Here is a 21,685-nt window from a genome sequence, read left to right on the forward strand (position 1 = left end):
AGCCTTGACGAAGTTGAAACCTTTCCCAAAACCAATCATATCATCGAACAAATCACTCTTGTTAAGCCATAAATGCACCTTTGAGACTTCTGAGTAACCCAACGCTGAAAACATGGAGATCATTTGACCTTCTAAACCATCTCTCATATTTCTCAAGAAAACCCCCACAATAAATTAGTCTAACCACGATCCCACACAACTGAACCCTCAAGCCATAGTTAGAAACTGAACATGGTCACGCGTTCAAATCAGGATGACACATCTAGTACTATACCACAACACTTCAAAAATGGATCGTTCGCATAAGAATTTAAGGATGAGTTCCCACCTTCCGTGGGTGATTAAGATAAAGATATTCATATATCAATTAGAATCGACTAGATACCAATTTGAATGTGGTAGCACAAAGGAATAAAGGAGTTGGAAGTGTCCTAAACACCTTATAGCCTTTCGCATATAGGTACGGAGCTCATCGTACCGATCCGTCAGACTCTACTAGACTTGCTCTTGTATTTATAGATTAGGTAACCTAGGGCTCTAATACCAACTTGTCACGACCCAAATCGCTAATCGTGAGGGTACCTACGCTTTTCCCACCTGGTAGGCAAATTCGTCCCTCAAAGACTCATCAGACAACATAAATAATAAATAAGAGCAATAGAAATCTAAAATCATAAATAATTAGTAATACGGATTACGACAACTACCCAAGGAATCTGGTCTGAATAGTACAAGAGCTTCTAAGTATACAACTTGAATAAAAGTTACAACCACAACCTGAATACAACTTTTGTCTAGAATGAGAATTAAATAGAAAATTCTAGATGAACTACATGAGATCCTTGAAGGCTAATCGAATCTCGCTCATGTACCTGGAACAACTCTACACACTGAAAAGGGTATAGCAAGAGTAGTATCAGTACAAACACTATGTACAGGTATGTATCTTACACCGACAACAGTTAGCTAACATATATAAAGAAAGAAATAGAAGAATAGACATGTTCGAAATCAAGTACAAACACAACACAGTCCAAGAAGAAGCCTCAGATGTTTCACTTTCACTTTTATACTTATTAATATCAAATTACAGTTCATACCAATGAGTCATGTAGAATGTGTATGAATGATATTCATGATATCAATCTCAATTGTAAATAATAGTCAATTTCCAATCGTGCCACACATGGACACATATCACAATATCAATATCAAGTTAATTCATTTCCTCTATCTAAGATAATGTCAAGATATGTGAGAGACAATCGCATCAAAATCACAATATGACAACTAAGTCCAAGTCCAATATCACACACATGGCAACAAGCCAATAAATCACAAAGAGGCAACAAGCCGACCAATCAGTCAACAATACCAAACCTAAGTAATCCATCTCAACTTCATACCTGAAGGTGTAACATGCTTTCTCCAACAATCGCTAACTCTACATATGCTTCGCTAACCGAAGTCTAACCAGAAGGTAAGTCGTAACCAACCTCGATGTCGAACAGGTGCCACAAACTAATCCAGTTAAGCCTTGATTTTCCTCTTTAGAGAGCCTCAAAATAATTAATATCTATCAAATATGAATTCTATGTTAGAATATGAATCTAAGGATACCCATATTGCCATAGTTTTACCCAAAGACCAAAAATGGACCAAAATAGCCAAATCCAAGCCACAAGGGAAAAACTATACTCTCCAAAAAATCAGGTTCAATATAGTCAAAATAGTACCCTACGAGTCTAAACGATTCCAACGATACTCATATTGCTATACTTTAATTCGAAACCCCAAAACGACCCCAAAAAGTTAACCCCGAGCCCGTAAGGTCAAAACTGAAAATTTATTTCAAAATTAGTTTTCCTATAGAATAATTAGTCTAGATCCAGAAATCCCATTCAAAAAGCCATCATCTTGATCTTCAAAACCATGATTTATCACTTTCAACTTTTGGGTGCAAAACCCCAATTTTCCCCAATCAAACTCGGATAAAATCGACATCCAACGAAAATAAACTTTATGAAACATCAAAATAAAGGTTACATACTTAACCCCCATTGACACGAGAACAACGCTGTGAAAATCACCTTAAACGGAGCTCTAGAACTCAAGATTTGCTCATAATGATAAATGAACGCAATCTGATTTTTAATACATAGCGATTTCCGCTCCGGTGGACCAATTTCCGCCCCAGCAGGTACTCTCCTATGTCCAGAAGTCCACCGCAGCTGACACATAGGTACAACAACAGTTGTCCGTGCTAAAATGACCATAACTTCCTCGTACGAAGGAGAAATGCGACGATTCTTTTTGCTATGGCTTCATAATTATGATATGGATCTAATGGTTTGATCAAAACATAAAAAAAAAATTCATTTGATAAATTTAGTAACCTTTATGGCTAAATAAACTGGCAAAAACATCGAATACGAGCGCGACACAATCCATATTCATCCAAAACTCGACAGAATCTCACCAAAACTTGCAGGCAAGTCCAAAATCATAATACGAACTTGTTGGAACTTTCAAAACATCAACACGGGGTCATCTTGACCCAATGTTTACCATGGTCAACACAAACTCTTTAACTTAACTAATTTCTCCACCAATTACTCAAATCACACCCAAACCCTTCGGGAACCAAACCAATGACTCCACTAAGTCATAAATCACATCGCGGACCTAGTGGAACTGTCAAAATTTGATTATGGGAACATTTACCCAACAGTCAATTATTGGTCAAAGGTTTTTCACTTTAAGGCTATGTTACACATAAGTCATTATAGAACTCGCCCGATTACCTCAGGAACCGTGCCACCCATTCCTGCAGGTCAAAATCGTACTAATAAGACTCGGGGAAGGGTCAAGAGGGGTAAATGGGTAAAAAGAACAATAGCAACCAAACGAGTCATTACACGGATGCGCCCCAACATAAACCTTCCGCCCTTGTGAGTATTGCCCTTTAAGTGTCTGCCGCCTATACGTGCAGTCACTTGTATCAGCGTGTGTACCTCTGTGCATGTTTCCTTCGCGTAAGAGAAATCTGCCTAAATCTATTCCTCTTTGAGTAATGGTTGTTCCGCTTCAATTTGATTCTAACCCACCTCCGATTTTTATATAACTCTTACCAAGCATATCAGACCATTGAAATCCATAGTCGCATGTTTGCCCAATCCAGCAAATTTTTCAAAACCGTAAGAAGGACAAAGTTGCAAATTTGATAAGTACTGACTAGTGTACGATAAGGCGAGCAAACTTCTGATGACTCAAGACAGGCAAACTAGGATACCCAACGAATTTGTGATCATTGAAGATCCACCACCTTCATATTCCACCACTTCTGGCACCTAAGTGACTACCTCACTTCCTAGTATGACCGATGACAAGCAACATTGGTACTACCTTTCTAGCCAAAATTTTCCAATCTTTCATTCCAAAGGGTTAGAATGTCAATATTTGTTCAAATTGGATAGCTTGAATTACTCGCGATAGGAGCTATTTCATCAACACTGATGGGTACCATTGATTTTTGGGCATGCGATATGATTTGTTCATGAATAATCATTCTACGCATTTAAATTCTCGTGAGGCCATGGCTCCAATTCTTTACTGGCCCTACATTTCTTCCTTTCGCTACTCTCTATTTGAGGACAAACGATTATTTAATTGGTAACTGATGTAATGATTTGTTTGGTCATTACGGACTTTTCTTCTCTTTCCCTAAATACTCCTTATTCAGGTTCGCGCCAATGGTTGTTACGTGTGGGAATTTCGGGTGTTTTATACCCCGTATTTCCCATGCTAAGTTTTGCCATAAGGTAGCTAACGTGAAGTTAGCAAGTGAGGTTGTTGTCTTGGTTGTAATAGATTCTACATGATTATTCCACATATGCGGAAGTTTAAGTTGTGTACAATAAGTATCGGAAGATTGGAGGTGAAATAAACCACAAAAAAATCTGAGCATTGCAGCAGAACAACTCGACGGTCTGGTCGACGAACCATCGACCCAACCGTCAAAAATGTTTTCCAGATTCAGAGGTTGCCGCAGTTCAACGGTGCGAGTCAACGAACCGTCGATTGGTCGATGGACCATCGACCCAGCCGTCGAACCACAAGTGGTGGAAATTCTCTCTCTACTATATATATATATATATATATATATATATATATATATATCAAAAGGCCATGACTTGGATCATTTATTTTCATCAAAAATCATACCTTTCTAGATCCTTCAAGTTCTCTCTACACTCTCCACTCATCCAAACACTTCCTAAACCAAATTCAAGTGAAAATCAAGCTTTGGAACCCTAAGTTAGCTCATGAGTGATGATGATCTTTTTTATTAATTAAATTTTTGGTGTTTTTGGTTCAAAAAAAGGTTGGGGGAGTTATGGTTCTTCAAGATTAAGTTATATTCTCTCTTTCTTTCTTATGTTGAGTTGATTTGGAGAATTAATAAGTCATAAAGGTGAAGGAAATTGTGGTATGAAATGTTATGGGACATGGTGTTGGAGTTGTTGGTTGTGAATGAAATTTAGAAGGAAGTTTTGGATTGTTTTAGGTGCAAATTGCATATATTTTTCCTAAATATGGAAACTATTGATGTTGTTATTGTTATTGGTAGTTGTTTTGTAATTTGGTGGAAGTCGATAAAATAGGGGAAGTGTTGCCCAAATTCTGCTAGCTCGTTAGTTACACTAGTTTGAACTTAAAAGTGTTTTCAAGACTTAACCTTAGCATGAATCCTCTTGAATGTAGATTTGCGAGCTTGGGAGGAGAACGTTAAGTAATTAAGGAGACGTAAAGGTATGTTAAGGCTAACCCTTCTTTCTAAAGGCATGATTTCCTTATTATAAATCCATATATGATTCCATAATGGTAATCGGAGGCTCACCGACCATATGTCACTTCGATAGAGTTGTAATGCTTCTCTAGGATTCTCATGTATGCCATATATGTATATTTAGCTACTTTCTGACACTGAGCCTATACAGCCGGGTATGATAACTATTGTACACACCACTGTAGTTGGGTACGGACAACAACGAGCCCTGTTATGGTCGGGTACGGACAACATCGAGTCTTATTATGGTCGGGTATGGACGACACTGAGCCTATATGGCCTGGTATGGTATCATTATATGTATATGTATGGAAATTTTCCTTTAGAGAAACGTTAAGTATGCATGACAGTCATCTTAAGAGGTACTATGAGGCACAAATTGTTCTCTTTATTTTATGTTATCTTCATGTTGTCATCACGTTGCTATTCATGCCTTACATACTCAGTACATTATTCGTACTGACGTCCGTTTTCTTGTGGACACGTTCATGCCCGCAGGTAGACAGGGAGACCGACCGGACCCGTAGGTAGCTTCATCAGAGATTGCATATGAGTGCTCCATTCATCTTGGAGCTACAGCTTAGCCGATATTATTATTTTGTCTACATATGGGCATGGCGGGGTCCTGTCCCGTCCTTATGATATTTTGTACTCTTTGTATAGGCTCATAGACAGATGCGCATAATTAGATATTCAGTATTCTTATCGATTCATATTGTTATACATTATTTTGGCATCCTTATCGGCTTGTACATATGGCATAGTTGGTAATAGATAGAGATGTGTTTCTAAAGTCATGCTCTTATAGATTATGATATTTACGAGTCAGCCATGTGGTCCACCTATATATGAATATAAGACGTATGATTAAGAGGTGCTTAGTAGGTTAGCTCCGAGTACTCGTCATGGCCCTTCGGTTGGGTCGTGACAGGGTGAGAGTGACCTTTAATAGATTTTAGAAAGAATTTCTCCTACTTAGAAAATTTCGGAAGCAGTGATCCACTTCAACAACGATGGGCCCCTTAAGCGAGCCCGCAACGGCAATCCCTCTTCTGCGTAGGCGAAAGTCCTAGAAAAATTAATGAACTTGCATATACGAACTGCTATCTGCAAAAGCGGTATCGCATAGATGAGTGATTTTCACGTAAGCGGGAACCGTTGAATCTAACCTAGCTTTTAAATTCCCTATTTCGGGATCGGACCCCATCTTCTTCCAATTTCATTATTCCAAAAGATAGTTTGAAAGTTGATTTCAAGAAGCTTATGAATCCTTGTAGAGGTAAATCTAAATCTATCTCATATCTCCCCTTCTTGTCCCTCATCTTTCTTTGTCTTGAGGATAAGTTGAGATTCTTGGGATTTGGGGGAAACACTTGTGATTAATAAAACCCAAGGTTGGATAATGGTGTCATAACTAATATAATGGGTGTCTACGAATAATAATCTATTGCTTAGCTGGGGGAACGAGTTTCTAATTTAAATCTTTACTTCCATAAATGGGTTTTTCAAATGGGTTTGTGTATGGTCTCTTAGAAAATTAGGGGTTTTTGGTAATGAAAAGAATTGGAAGCTTATTGGGGCTAGATAAGCATGAAGTTAGGGGTTTGATTGGTTGAAGAATAGTAAACTAGCTTAACAGGAAAAAGTTCTAATTTTACCCTTATGGGCCCAGGGTCATTTTCTTAGTCTAGAATGGTGGTAGATTGTATACTCTTAACGCGTTACTCACTTGATTTACTTACCTTATTAGACCCCTCTTGTTTCGATGCTTCTCGAAGAAGGAAGGTGAAGTTTGAGTGGATGGTCGTGGCACCTGTTCGGCTCCGAGGTAGGTTACGGCTTACTTGAGTTAGACTCTGATTAGAATTTTATATGTAACTAGTAGTTGTTGATGGAGAAAGCATGCATAGGTCTTCGGATATGAAGTTGGGATAGATACTCTTAGGTTGATATTGTCTTGTGTGCGGCATGTCGCCATCTTGTGATAATGTCTTGTTGTTGTGCTCATGATGTTGAGCATGCCACCCATATAATAATGTTGTGTCCATACCCTCTTAATTAGGATTAGAAGTTGTGGTGAGCTTTATTATGTGGTTGAGAATATTCTTAGTACAATACGTCATTTCCTTTATCACTTATCATTCTTGGTATGACTATCGTATTATGACCTTCTATGTGCAAACTATAATTATGCGGAAGTCTAAATTATTGGCTGACTAGCTTGGGAATTAGAAGTTCCATCTAGGCTTATTATTTGAGAGGTGAGTTACATTGTATATGTGCTCGAGGTCAAATTGTGCATTGAATCCTTGGTTATGTTGGATTGTTTATGGTTATTACACTCTCATGATTACTATTGTTGAGTTTAACAGTCATGCACGCATTTCATTCCGCATTCTTCATGGTTACTTGATATGGTTCTAATGGAAACAATGGCAAAAGTGATATGGTTCCGATGATGAAATATTTATGGCATCAATGATAAGGAAATGTGGCAATGTGATGAAAGTATTATGTGAATCTGTGATCCAAGGTTGTTACCGGAGCGGAAGGTATGTGTGAACTCATTAATTCAATGTGCAGTCCGAATGCGAGTGGTGTACATGGACGCCATGGGTCCCCCACGGGTTATAACTGCCGAGACATCGATATTTTTCCCGGAGCATGTGTGTACAAGTTGAGATACTAGCCATTGCATTGCATCACATTGATATGCATTGCATTTATCTTATTATGGTTTTTCCCTTATCTTGTCCGCTCTTGATTTTGTAATGTGTAAATTTATTATTGGTTGCGTAGAATATATCTTGGTGAGATGAACATCTATATCAAGGTTTAGAACTGGATAATGATATGATTTGAACGTAGCGACTCTCTTTTACACTAAGTGTTGTGACTCGTTGAGTTGTTGTGTGAAATTTCTTGTAGTTTCTATCGTAATCACCTGTTGATTTCCACTTGTTATATATGTCATACTAATCTCTGTTAGCCTATGATGCTTACCAGTACATATATTGTACGGATACTACTCTTGCTACATCCTTCTTGGGGTATAGAGTTTGTTGTAGGTTGATATCCGAGATTCCATTAGCCTCCGAGGATCTCACGGAGTTCATTACCATCTTTCTATTAATTCTCATTCCAGCAGAAGTTGTACTTAGTTTGAGACTGTAGTTCATTTCAAGTTGTAACTTTAGAATGCTCTTGTACGGGTCTATACCCGGTTTTAGTAATGGAGTAATTGTTTAAAGGTATTTGTTTCTTTTAAATCTTTCCTTAAAATTTTAGTGTTGAACTGATGATTTTTTGGTTCCTCTTTAGATCTTGTAATTTGAGCTATTGGTTTTAGAAAGGGTTCGTCCACCTGGAGGGTTAGTGTGGGTGCCCGCATGACTTGGGTCGTGACAAAATAAATGCATCTATGAGATGGTCACATGTGCACTTATTGTTAACCTGCAGCTTGCCATATGCATAATTGCTTGCTTAAATAATTGAGTTAAGAGCACCATTTTTAGATTATGTAATCCAGATAGTTCATCTTGATAATGTTGGTTCATATCAAGCTGGTTTAGCATTGAATATCTCCAATAAATAGCTAAATGATTTCTTATGAGAACAAAGCTTCATGTGCTGGTCTAAGATATGATATATTGTATACAACATCACTTGTATACTTCAGACCAATAAATTATGATAAATTATCCCGTCAAAATTGGTTCAAGTCAGGAACCAGATATTTCCATCTAACATTTTATGTGTGGTATATGATTACTTAATCTACCATGGTGCACAAGATGGATTCCTCCAAAAAGGATGGGAAATATGTTAGTTTTTCTAACATAGGGGTGGGGGTGGAAGGAGAGAACAAGTAGCTAATAAATATGCTATTGTAACGACCCTCCCGGTCGCTATGGAAAATCTAGGATCACCCTACATAATAGAACCCTTCCAAGGGTTGAACGAACTGATAGAAACTCAAATGTAGAAGTCTAAGAACTGAAAACTTGGCTTGTTTGTGATTCCTTTTTGGTTGTATTGAGTCCATTCAGGGGGGACGAGGAAATTAGACCTCTGTTGGGGTTTCTGAGGCCACGAGTGAGTCTGTATAGTGTTTTACATTAATGTGCATGTTTTGTTTATGTTTGTGAGGCCTCGGATGAAGTGTTTTGTGGTAGATTGAAAAACTGGTGGAATTAGATAGCTCACTGGTTCACTGTAGTAGCGCGCTCCTCGCCACCGCGGTCATATGGGAATGGGGGTATCCGCTATGGCAGGCACTGGACCGCTATAGCGGTCGCGCTATGCCGGGTCGGTGCTCGCCACAGCGCAAGTGGATAAAGGTGGAGGTCCACTACAGCGGGCCCTTGCCTACTATAGCGAGACCGCTGCAGCAGACAGCACGACCGCCGCAGTGGTTGACGGGGGCAGTAAGCCGTGTTTCTAAATACTTAGTTCGAATTCTTTATTCATAAAACTCTAACACAGTTTCCAAGGACCACTTAGGACGAAATTCTAAGGCTATGGCAAGAATATTCTTGAGAGGTAAGTCTCAACCCTTCATTCCTTCATTGCGCATTCATCTCTAAGATTATTATCATTCTAATGGGTCCACAATGGTGAATTGAGGACTAGTAACCCTAGAACTTAATGTACCTTTAATAGTTGGGGGTCATGAATATTATTGTGTGATTATCATCTAAAGGCTTGGGTTATCACTTCCTAATTAAGAATTCAACCATAGAGACATGAACTAAGTAAATTGAGAACTATGGTTTCATAAAGATGGTAGCTTGACCATAGAATTTCTTGTAAGAGATAACTTGAATGAATAACCTTATAAATTGATAGTTTATGGTTACTAAGGCCAATGTCAGGATGATTTACACCTAGTAAGCATTCAACCATTAGAAAGGGGTAAGTGCAAGAGTGTTCATTGAATTGATATTGTTGACTAGAGTGTTGTGACTTATTTAGCCTCTTAATTGCTAGACTTTGAGCGTTCCAAGGCATTACGGAAGGGAAAGGCTATATGGGAGTGATTTGCATTATTCCAGCTCTGCAGTTGAGGTAGGTTACGATTTACTTGAGTTAGACTTTGATTAGTTGATTGTATGTGTTATGAGATTAATAGAAGAAAGCATGTCTAGTCTTCAGGCATAATGTGTGGTTGGAATTCCTATATGCTATTGATTTTGTGATAATGTGGCCTAAATGCCATTATTCGATGTGTGGTGATCTATAATTTGATGACAATGGTGGTGAGAAGTTAATATGATCTTCTTGATAAAAATGATATACTGCTTGATAATTACTCATTTAAAAGTGATGTGACAATATATATATATATATATATATATATATATAAAAGGCCCATTTGAAAGGGGGTGAGGATGTGACCTAGATTTTGGGTACATTTGACAGGGGTAAGGATGTGGCCTAAGTTAAAGGCTCGTGATCCGAGGTAAGATTTCGGAGCCAGGGTATATGGACACCATGGGTCCCCTACAGGTCATAGCTATTAGGCAAAGACACTATGTACACGAGTGATCAGTGACTGAGTAAGTGAGAATGTTGTTGTGCGGTTTATTCCATTGCTTGCTCCTGCTGACTTGATTGTTAGTATCAGTGGTGGACTTGATTTGTTAAATATCATTGATTGACTTGGTGTTGGCTATCTGATTATGTGATGTTGACTGGTCTGTTTATTTTATTGATTTTATGATTCATGCATGATAATAATCTTAGTCGGCCTATGATATCTACTTGTACATATGTACTTATACTACCTTATTGCATTCTTTTGAGTGTAGATTGTGATCCAGAGATTGCTACTCGACCTCATATTTAGTTTTTTTGCTGACAGATTGAGGGTGAGCTTCTATCCGTGCCAAGCCGCCCGAAGATCTTCCTTTATTTAATATCTATTTCCATTCCAGACATTGATGTTTATTTATTTCAGACAGTATGGATTCCTTAGACACATTTTGGATTAGAGTCCTTGTACGATGACGTTCGAATTTGGGGGTTGTAATAGTTAGGACTTCCGCATTTACATTATTGTTTTATGGAATGACGACTTTGATTTAATATTGTGTTTAATTAATTGGTAACCAAATGAATCGACTAAGTAAAAATAAATTTTTTATGAGTAGATGGTTAACCATATTGGTTTCGGAGTTAGTGTGGGTGTTTGTCATGGCGGGCTGGGTTGTGACAGCTATGATCCTCATTCAAAGGTAATTCTACCTAAAACTAACTAATTTCATATTTCAATTGCAAAGTGTTCCTATTAAAATTAATGTCCCTGAAGGATAGAGTCTACAATATGCATGAAGCGTGATAGACCAATTGATTCGAAATAGAATAATCCTTGAAAAGAAAAAGGAGTAAATGGTCATAATAAGGAGGCAGTGTGCTCTTGAAAAGCCTACGACATAACACTTCATGAAACCTCATGAGCAGTTTACCTAAAATAATGAAAGTGATGAGGTCTCAATAATTTATGTCACATTGTGAACCGATACAAATGATATATCGTGGACATTATCTTTAGTACAATATAGCGCAATATTGTAAAAGATTGTGAGGATCTGAATTTTATGTCTGTTAAAGCATGCTGATGTAGAAATTATTACCAAGTGACTTTACGCATCTTGGTAAGTGTAAAGCATATTGGACCTGCAGTCTAGACACTAAAAAATGTCACACATTTAAATATTAATGCGATTTAGATCAAGCAAGGTGAATGCGATTTAATCACCTTTAATGAATATCTCATTGACTAAGATGTTGTATATCCATACGTCTTTGTGGAAATCAAAATCTGGTATGTTAATGGTGCAAGTTGATGACTTGCATATTATTGAACCTCTTGAAGAGTTTACAAAATAAATAGATTATCTGCTAAAAGATGTTGAAATGAGAAACTTGTAGAATTGTTTGGTCCAAAAGTACCGTATATATATTCAATTAATGCATTTATAAATGCTATAACTATGAGTTTGATGCAGTTTTACTCCTACATGTAAATGTTGAAATAAGATCAACTGCAAGTGTGATATGAATGTGTTGTCCTAATAGATATTGTCAAGTTTATTGGATATACAGAGCATACATCTAATCGACAAAAATGTTCGATCTAGACATGTTATCTATTTCCATGAAGAATTTCGATCATGCGATGTTGTTCAACATGACAGTCAATTGATACAAAGGTAACATCAGTTTATAAAGCAAGTCAGAAATGTACTTGACGTGATTCCAACAATATTATATATTGATGATGCAACTCTTTCAAAAAAGTGGAGATGCAAGATACACAGTCCAGCTAAAGGGAGGATTCATAAAGGAGATACAACCAATCATATATTTCACCAAAGTTTTTCTTCAATTGAGCTCTAGAAGAATGGTGATATCAATGTGCAACAAATTCGTTCAAGTGATAATATGACTGATTTATTCCCCAAGTCTCTACCAACTGCAACTTTCAAGAAGATGGTGCACAAGATTGAGATGTGAAGATTCAAGTTTTTGGATTGAAGTTCTCATCAGGGGAAGTTAATACGTGTTGTACTCTTTTTCCCTTTCAAGGTTTTTGTCCCACTGATTTTTCCTTTTAAGGTTTTTAATGAGGCAACCAAAGGGCGTATTATTAAAAATGTGTACTCTTTTTCCTTCACTAGAATTTTTTCCCATTTAGTTTTTTTTTCTAATAAGGTCTTAACGAGGCACATTACCTATCAAATAGACATCCAAGAGAGAGTGTTATAAATATTATTTATTTATTATTGTGGATGCCTATCTTTAGGAGAAAAATCTGGATTTGTGACTTTGGATCAAGCTATTTTTCCTTATAAATATAGAGGTTTTATTCATTGTATTTCATCCCTCAAGAGAAATAAATGGAATTCTCTTCTGTCTTTCTCTACAATATTCTTCTTCTAGCTTTATTATTTTATAACATTTTGGAGATTTTAAATATTTTCAATTTGAAAAACTGAACAAACGGAGTTGCAGAACTTAAAAATATTCTCTTCTTTTTTTCTTTTCTTTTTTCGTGTCATCTAGTTGAGTATTTGAGTCTAAACGGAATTCTATATTTGAGTATATTCTGATCTCGATTTGTTATCAATCCGGAATCTGAATCTATATTATATTAAAAGCATGAACTCACTAACTTGAAAGTTAAATTACTTAAATACTCTTACTTAATAATTATTAATTTTAAAAAACATTTAATAGCCACAAAAATTCTGAAGAGGTGCTTTATTACATAAATGAATTGCCGTAATGATTAATTGGATAAAATATTTATAAGGCTGCGAAGTTTCACGTAGAGTTGCTTCATTATTTTCATTGGTCAAATATGTAATACATGTTGCAACTCTGCCAATGATGTCAATACTTATGCCATTTTCCAAAGGCGGCAAATTAAAGCGATATTGAAAAGAGGTATTTGGATTCCCATATATATTACTTGTCTTTAGATAATGTTACGGATAGGCAAGGACTGTTCTAATGGGAAATATGAAAATTGGCATTCACTTTCGCGCAATATTTTACTTGTGCTTTGATTTCTTTTAAGGTATCAAGAACATATACTTGAAACTCCACAATTATGGTTACGTGGCACTAATATTTTCTGACATCTTTTTATTTTTCTACTTTACATCCCTTTATCTTTTGATTTCTTCTTTAATAAGGGTCGTTTGGTGCATGGTATAGGCTGGGATATCCCAGCACTAATTTTTTGTACCGTGTTTGGTAGGAGGTATAAATTTATCCTGGGATAAATTTATACCTCCTACCAAACACGGTACAAAATGAAGCCTTATCCTAAGGGTGGGATATCCCACCTTATCCCACTTATCCTGGATTATTTTATCCCATCTCCCAAATGGGATAAAACAATCCCAAGAAGTGGGATAAATTAGTCCCGGGATAATTTTGGCTAACTACCAAACGTTAAGATGTAAACCAGAAAGCAAATTAATGAAGGATGGGAAGTTTGGGTTATTAATTAAAGAGATAACATTAAAGTGATGAATCAAAGAAACTGCACAACAAGAATCAAGATACAATTTACTATAGCACGTTTTCTTATTGATGAAGAAACAAAATGTTTTATTATGGCCGTGCATGTAGTTTTTGGGATTTTGGATGTTGAATTGCGATGTACAAGAAAAAGGAGGCGCTGTTTAAGTACTCTGTTAACTTACTCTTTTCGATAGCAACTCGAAATCTAATTTAAACATACTTGACATAAGAAAAAGTCATGATAGTGATATTTATTTGCTGGGTTAATGCATATGCGGCTCCCTAAACTTGTCCCTTTTTTCCATTTTGGCACCTCAACTAAGTGTTGTTCTTATTGAACCTCTGAACTCGTCCTCAAGTGTGTCTACCAAACCATCTAAATCTGATTTTTATTAGAAGCAAAAATTAAATTGTGGTAATGAAGGTGAAGTAATATTTTAGACGTGTGGTATGCTATTCTTTAGGTCATGGATGTGTCAGTTTCTGCCGATTTTGCTCTTCCACTGCTAGCTTAATTAAGAGCTTACTCTTTTTTCCCCTTTCAATTGCTACTAATTTTAGCTAAAAGATGGCATAATTAAATTAGAATATATATTAGCATTTGTAGACACTGAAATTTTACCCGATTTAGGTCGGGCCTCTACAAACCAAGCCCAATATCCATTAGGGTTTCTAGGAAGATACCCTACCCTAATCCCTAACTCACGCCTAAATAAAGGAGGCATATTCCCTTAAAAATACATCTCAAATATCCCATTAACTCTGGGTATTCATAAAGAGATCAAGACACATCTCAGATATCCCATAAACTCATAGGTATTCAAGAAGAGGTCAATATGTAGCCGGATATTTCTTGACAACCAAATACTTCAAGAAGATCCACAATATCCTTTAATGGAGATCAAATACATCCCAAGAAATTCCACATATCCAAATCCAAATCATCCTACGTTCGAGAAATAAGCTACTAACGGCCCTCGAACTACGGAGAAATATTAGGAGAGAAGAATCAAGGGAGTAAACAGATTTTGTACCCGCAATATTTATCAATAAAATATATGTTTCGTCATATTTTTTTTGTGGTTATAATTTATTTTCGCATATTAAAATTTGTTGCAAACAAATTGGCACGCCCGGTGGGACCAAATCTGCCCTTCATCTCTTCTCTCACAAATCTAATCTGCATATCTGGACCGGATCGAAAGAGCCAAAGGTGATAGAGACTTGATTCGAACTTGCCTTCTCATCATCAAGCAGAATCTTGTTTTCATTAGCCAACTGCATAACTTTGTCCTTGAAGACAAAGCACTTCTAAAGAGGGTGACCCACAAGTCGATGATACTTGCAATAGTTCGGGTCGTTTGTTCTTCCAGCTTCATTAGGCCGCTTCATCTCTGGTAACTCAATGAGTTTTAACTCAAGTAGTTCATCAAAAATTTCAGGGACATCAGAATCCAGGAAGGGGTATTCTCTTTCTTGCATGTCCTTCAACGTCGACTTTCGACTTTTGTTATCTTGGAAAGAAGTTGATTTCATACTCTGCTTCTTGCTCACCTTCGTAGTAAACTTTATAGGCGATACATTAACGTTCATAGATTCTTTGTTGTCACTCTTGGGAACGAACTTGCTCCATTTCTTGAGTTCCTGCTTGTCCTTTCCTTTGCGAGGGTCATAGATGGGCATTACTTCATTCCCAGTGGAAGACATACTTAACTCCATGCCATGAGCACGAGTAGCTAGTTCTTCAAAAGACCTTGGCTTAATTCCTTGCAAGATGTAGTGAAACCCCCAATGCATTCCTTGGATACACATCTCTATCGCAGAAGCTTCGCTGAGTCTATCTTTGCAGTTTAGACTTGCATTTCTCCATCGATTGATGAAATCGATAACTGGTTTGCCCTTCCTCTGGCGAGTGCTTGTAAGTTTGACCATGCTCACGGTACGCCTTGTGCTATAAAAGCGATTGAGGAACTCCTGCTCTAGTTGCTCCCAACTATCGATAGAATTAGGCTCAAGATCAGTGTACCAGTCAAAGGCATTCCCCTTGAGGGAGCGGACGAACTGCTTGACAAGATAGTCTCCATAGGTCCCAGCGTTATTACATGTTTCAACAAAGTGTGCAACATGTTGCTTTGGATTTCCCTTGCCTTCAAATTGTTGAAATTTGGGAGGTTGATAACCGGTAGGCATCTTGAAGCTATCAATTCTTGTAGTGTACGGCTTTTCGTAAGTAAAAGAAGACTTAGTAGCAACTTCGTACTTATCCTTAATAGTCCCTTCGATGAACTCCTTTAGTCGGTCAAGCGGAATCATCCCTTCAGAAGAAACTGGAATTTCCTTGGTAGGCGGTACTTGTTTTGCACGAGGTTCAGTCTCCTGTGCTTCTGTACCCTTCCCAGGTGCATGGATGGATTCTCCTTCCATTAATCCATGCATCTTGTCCATCAACTTCTCAATCAGAGCGTCTTGATTTTGCACATGCTTGGCTAAGCCATCAATCACCTTTGCCAAGTTTGCTAGTGTCTCCTCCATCGATGAAGCGTTAGTTACCATTGCTTGCATGATTATTGGGGATGTTGGAGAATAGCATGGATTATCGCATAAGTTGATCTTTGACTGGCCTACTTCATGTGGTGTGAGTGGAGAGGATCCTTCACTTGAAGTATCATCATCTTCATTCATAGTAGAGTTCTTGGATCCAGAGAGATCAAGTAGAGCTAGAATCTTCTTAATCTTTTCAGCAATGCTGCTTCCTTCCTCCGATGCATCAGTAGAGGATCTCGCTCCTTTTGCAGATGAAGATCCGAAAATGGGAGTGTTACGGATGACACTTGGAGTGCTTGTTGTCCCAACATGCTTGCTTTGCTCCTCGTAACTGGTCCAATGCTACCAAAGGTAATGTCGAGGATGCCTTCCACATCAGCAGAGAACTTGGAGCTAGCAACCTTATAGGAAATTGATTTGGAGTTGATCTTCTCTGAATTCATCTCGATGTTATTAAACTTTGATGATTGAAAAGTTGAGATGAGAGGTAGAGATTGTCCCGCTGGGCGTGCCAGAATTTGTAGACAACAAAATTCGTGTCAAGAAAATAATAATACAGACAGGAAAATATCGCAACAACTTTTGTATTTCTTGACAACCAAATACTTCAAGAAGATCCACAATATACTTTCATGGAGATTAAATACATCCAAGAAAATGTGTAGACATTAAAATTTTCTGGGACTCGACAAGAGTTGGGCCAATATCTGTTAGGGTTTCTTGGAGGTTACTCTACCCTAAACCCTAGCTTACCCTATATAAGGGGGCACATATTCACTTAAAAATACATCTCAAATATCCCATTAACTTTGGGTATTCATAAAGTGATCAAGACACATCTCAGATATCCCATAAACTCATGGGTATTCAAGAAGAGGTCAATATGTAGCCGGATATTTCTTGACAACCAAATACTTCAAGAAGATCCACAATATCCTTTCATGGAGATCAAATACATCCCAAGAAAGTCCACATATCCAAATTCAAATCATCCTACGTTCGAGAAATAAGCTACTAACGGCCCTCGAATTACGGAGAAATATTAGGAGAGAAGAACCAAGGGAGTAAACAGATCTTGTACCCACAATATTCATCAATAAAATCTCTGTTTCAACATATTTTGTTTGTGGTTGTAATTTATTTCCGCATATTAAAATCTGTTGCAAACAAATTGGCACGCCCAGTGGGACCAAGTCTGCCCTTCATCTCTTCTCCCACAAATTATATCCGCAAAATATGGATCCAATTGTCATGACGGCTGCAGGGAAGATCAACAACATTTTGAAAAAATAAAAATACCTATGATGCTGCATCCGATGAATATGTATCGTGATCGGTTGCTATTCACTCCTACAAGGGATCGTACTTAGTGTTCAATTTGAAGTCAAATACACTTTGATGGTCAGTTCGATTGAGAAGTCCTGAAGGGAACATAATCATAAAACAATTGGTATCTTAAATTATCCATATTTCCTTTGACAAGCCAAGTTGAAGGATTGATTTACATTGGATATTGTTATTCAGTGTATAACTTTGCTATATCCAAATATTCATCAAAGGAACTACCACAAATTAAAGAAGGAAAACAAGGCTGACTTGGGATTGGAGTCATTGACCATTTGACTTAACGGTTCAGATAAAATTACTTCATGATTATTTAAACTACACTTTGGAAATGAAGTGTACGTAAATGGCGTCTCAAAGGCAACGCAATGAAAAAATATTGCTGTCGTGGATACTTCAAGCCTCGTCTTTGAGGTTTCGGCAAGCCACACCTCGACAAGCCTTGAAGTGGGGGGCATTTGTAGACACTGAAATTTTACCCGAGTTAGGTCGGGCCTCTACAAACCAAGCCCAATATCCATTAGGGTTTCTAGGAGGCTACCCTACCCTAATCCCTAGTTCACGCCTATATAAAGGAGGCATATTCCCTTAAAAATACATCTCAAATATCCCATTAACTCTGGGTATTCATAAAGAGATCAAGACACATCTCAGATATCCCATAAACTCATGGGTATTCAAGAAGAGGTCAATATGTAGCCGGATATTTCTTGACAACCAAATACTTCAAGAAGATCCACAATATCCTTTCATGGAGATCAAATACATCCCAAGAAAGTCCACATATCCAAATCCAAATCATCCTACGTTCGAGAAATAAGCTACTAACGGCCCTCGAACTACGGAGAAATATTAGGAAAGAAGAATCAAGGGAGTAAACAGATTTTGTACCCGCAATATTTATCAATAAAATATATGTTTCTTCATATTTTGTTTGTGGTTATAATTTATTTCCGCATATTAAAATTTGTTGCAAACAAATTGGCACGCCCAGTAGGACCAAATCTGCCCTTCATATCTTCTCTCACAAATCAAATCTGCAAATTCTGGAGTCACAAAACCACCAGGATGGAGGCTCCATAATATGGGTACTTCAAGTCTTGTCTTTGAGTTTCGACAATCTTACTCCAACAAACCTTGAAGTAGGGGGCATTTGTAGACATTAAAATTTTCTGGGACTCGACAAGATGGGCCAATATCTGTTAGGGTTTTTTGGAGGCTACTCTACGCTAAACCCTAGCTTACCCTATATAAGGGGGCACATATTCACTTGAAAATGCATCTCAAATATCCCATAAACTCTTGGGTATTTACAAAGAGATCAAGATCTCAGATATCCCATAAACTCATGGGTATTCAAAAAGAGGTCAATATGTGTCCGGATATCTCTTGACAACTAAATACTTCAAGAAGATCCACAATATCCTTTCATGGAGATCAAATACATCCGTAGAAAGTCCACATATATCCAAATCCAAATCATCCTACGTTCGAGAAATACGCTACTAATGGCCCTCGAATCATAGAGAAAATTAGGAGAGAAGAATCAAGGGAGTAAACAGATCTTGTACCTGCAATATTGATTAATAAAATCTTTGTTTCTTCATATTTTGTTTGTGGTAGTAATTTATTTCCGCATATTAAAATTTGTTGCAAACAGCATGTTTCTACATTGAAGATAGAATACTATGTAAGTCAGATTGTGTTTTATAGACACACTTGAGGACGATTTCGGGAGTTCAATAGGAACAACACTTAGTTAAGATTCCAAAATAAAAAAAAGGACAAGTTCAGGGTGCTACATATGCATTAAGCCTTATTTGTTTGACGCATGAAAGGAGATTTTATTTATGGAAATAGTATACCAAGACTGCAGCCTAGATGATTATGAACTTATATATTATGGATTGAATTAACCAAAATTCCTTTTTTTTTCTTCTCTAATTAGGGAAATTTGGAATATCTACTACTTATGTCAGTTGCGTGCTAAGCAATCCTAGCATCCAAGTAGGTTAAAGCAAAAATTGGATCATGATTACACTATTGCATTAAAATGAAGTCATCACTTGCGAATTTTTAAAATTTGTTGCTTTCAGATTCAGATTTAGTATATATTTTCTCATACCCTTGAATAGCTTTTTCGTATGTTTATTTTTTGCAATGACAATTGACAATAAATAAAACACATAAACAAATAACCATATCCTCAATATTGGATTGTATCTATCATAACATATTTTCTCACACGGCCAACTTTATGTTGCACTTTCAAGAGGGATATTAGTGTCCATAATAAGAAATCTGGTCACATCTATATCTATCTATCTATATTTATATCTATCTATACTATATTAAGAAAAACTACAAAGAATGTCATTCACATTATTAGTGACACAAGTAGAAACCATTTTTTTTTAACAATCACCAATACCAGCCAAACTAAACTGGAAACATTTTTTAAATCCCTATTTTTCACTAAAAAAGGAACCTGATTTAAGAAAATAAGGACAAAGGACCAACTTTTGAACTATAGCTACAGGATGTCCAGAATTCAAGCACATAAGAAATCCATACAATTAACAGTCTAATTAATTCTGAATTTAAGTGTAGAAAACTAAATACATAAACTAACATATCAAACTGAAATTAGAAACAAAGAGTAAAATATAGAATTTTAAAGAGGGAATTACCTTTTTGATGAGCAGCGATGGGGGCGATCGGAGTCGACAAACAACCTTTCACCCAAACTAGCTTCCGACGAACGAAAACGAGACCCAAAAACTAACTGTGAGTGAGAACTTCCTTGAAACTCAAGGCTTAGCCGAGTTTCTGAGTGTTCAAACTCTTGAGGGTGTAAAAACCCAATGTGGTTTTCAAAAAAAACATCTGTGAATGAAGAAAATGGGGTTCTATTTATAGAACCCCAAATGTTAGGGTTTAGCTATAAATTTCGATGTGGGACCATTCTCAATTCCGGACTTCAAAATTAACTTTTGCAATTCAACTCTTTTTTTTTTTTGAAAATTCAAACCAAGACAGGCCTTTTCTGCAAATTTGTACTCGACCAAGAAAAAGCAATAGAAAAAATGAAAAGAGAGGGGATTGTTACCGTTTGAAGCTCTTTTGCAAGAAAGAAGACAACGGCATTGAAAATTTTGCCCGAAATGGGCGAACAAGTCTGTCAAGATCAAAAGGCACTCTGAATTTTAGCCAAAAATGGAGTTTTGTTGAGCTGGAGTATGAAGCGGTGTAATTTTAGCTTTAGGATTTGTTTGGTTGCTAAAAAATGAAAATGAAGAAAGGGTTTTTTGGTGTTTAAAGGGTAATGGGTCGGGTCATTGGTGATGTTGGGCTGGCTGATTGGACATAGGTCCAAAATAAGGTTTACAATGTAGTCAATCTTTTACAAATTAAACCAAGTTGAAATAATGTTAAGATGAATTAACTATTCAATTAACTAATTAAGCTTCTTGATTAATCAAAGCAAAATATGACTTTAAAATGCGTATTTAATCAAAACCCTTGTTTTTTTTCGTAAATTAATTTTCTAATTGATAAAATAGACATATTTAGTACTTAAAATTATACGTAATATATATTATGGTGTTTTTCCAAATGAAATAGCAAAATAACGCCGAAAACAGTTTAGAAAGTATTTTTTTTATTTTTTGAATAATTATTTTACTCTGTTTGCGATTCAAGAAGCTTGACTAGTTAATTTGAATTTTTGGAGGGCAAAAATTACGTGTCAACAATTATAATAAAATAAAACTTTCAATATTCTTTTATATTACTGATTTCACTACTAAATAAACATGAATTAGGGACTGAAAGTTAAACAGTAAAATTCGTCGCTAATTCTATATATTTAGCGTCAAATTAGAAACGAGTTATCAAAAAAAATTCTTAGAT

At 36.7% G+C, this 21,685-nt stretch overlaps 1 long non-coding RNA gene across 1 annotated transcript; it reads right to left on the reverse strand.

Moving 5' to 3' along the window:
• Positions 1-666: 666 nt before the first annotated feature.
• Positions 667-21,040, reverse strand: LOC132629399 (uncharacterized). Its single transcript, XR_009578214.1, has 3 exons — positions 20,883-21,040; positions 20,464-20,682; positions 667-890 (listed from the first exon to the last, which is right to left on the reverse strand). It is a non-coding gene; the product is annotated as an uncharacterized LOC132629399 (long non-coding RNA).
• Positions 21,041-21,685: the final 645 nt, after the last annotated feature.

Source organism: Lycium barbarum, chromosome 2 (assembly GCF_019175385.1).
Source record: "Lycium barbarum isolate Lr01 chromosome 2, ASM1917538v2, whole genome shotgun sequence".
NCBI classification, from domain to species: domain Eukaryota; kingdom Viridiplantae; phylum Streptophyta; class Magnoliopsida; order Solanales; family Solanaceae; genus Lycium; species Lycium barbarum.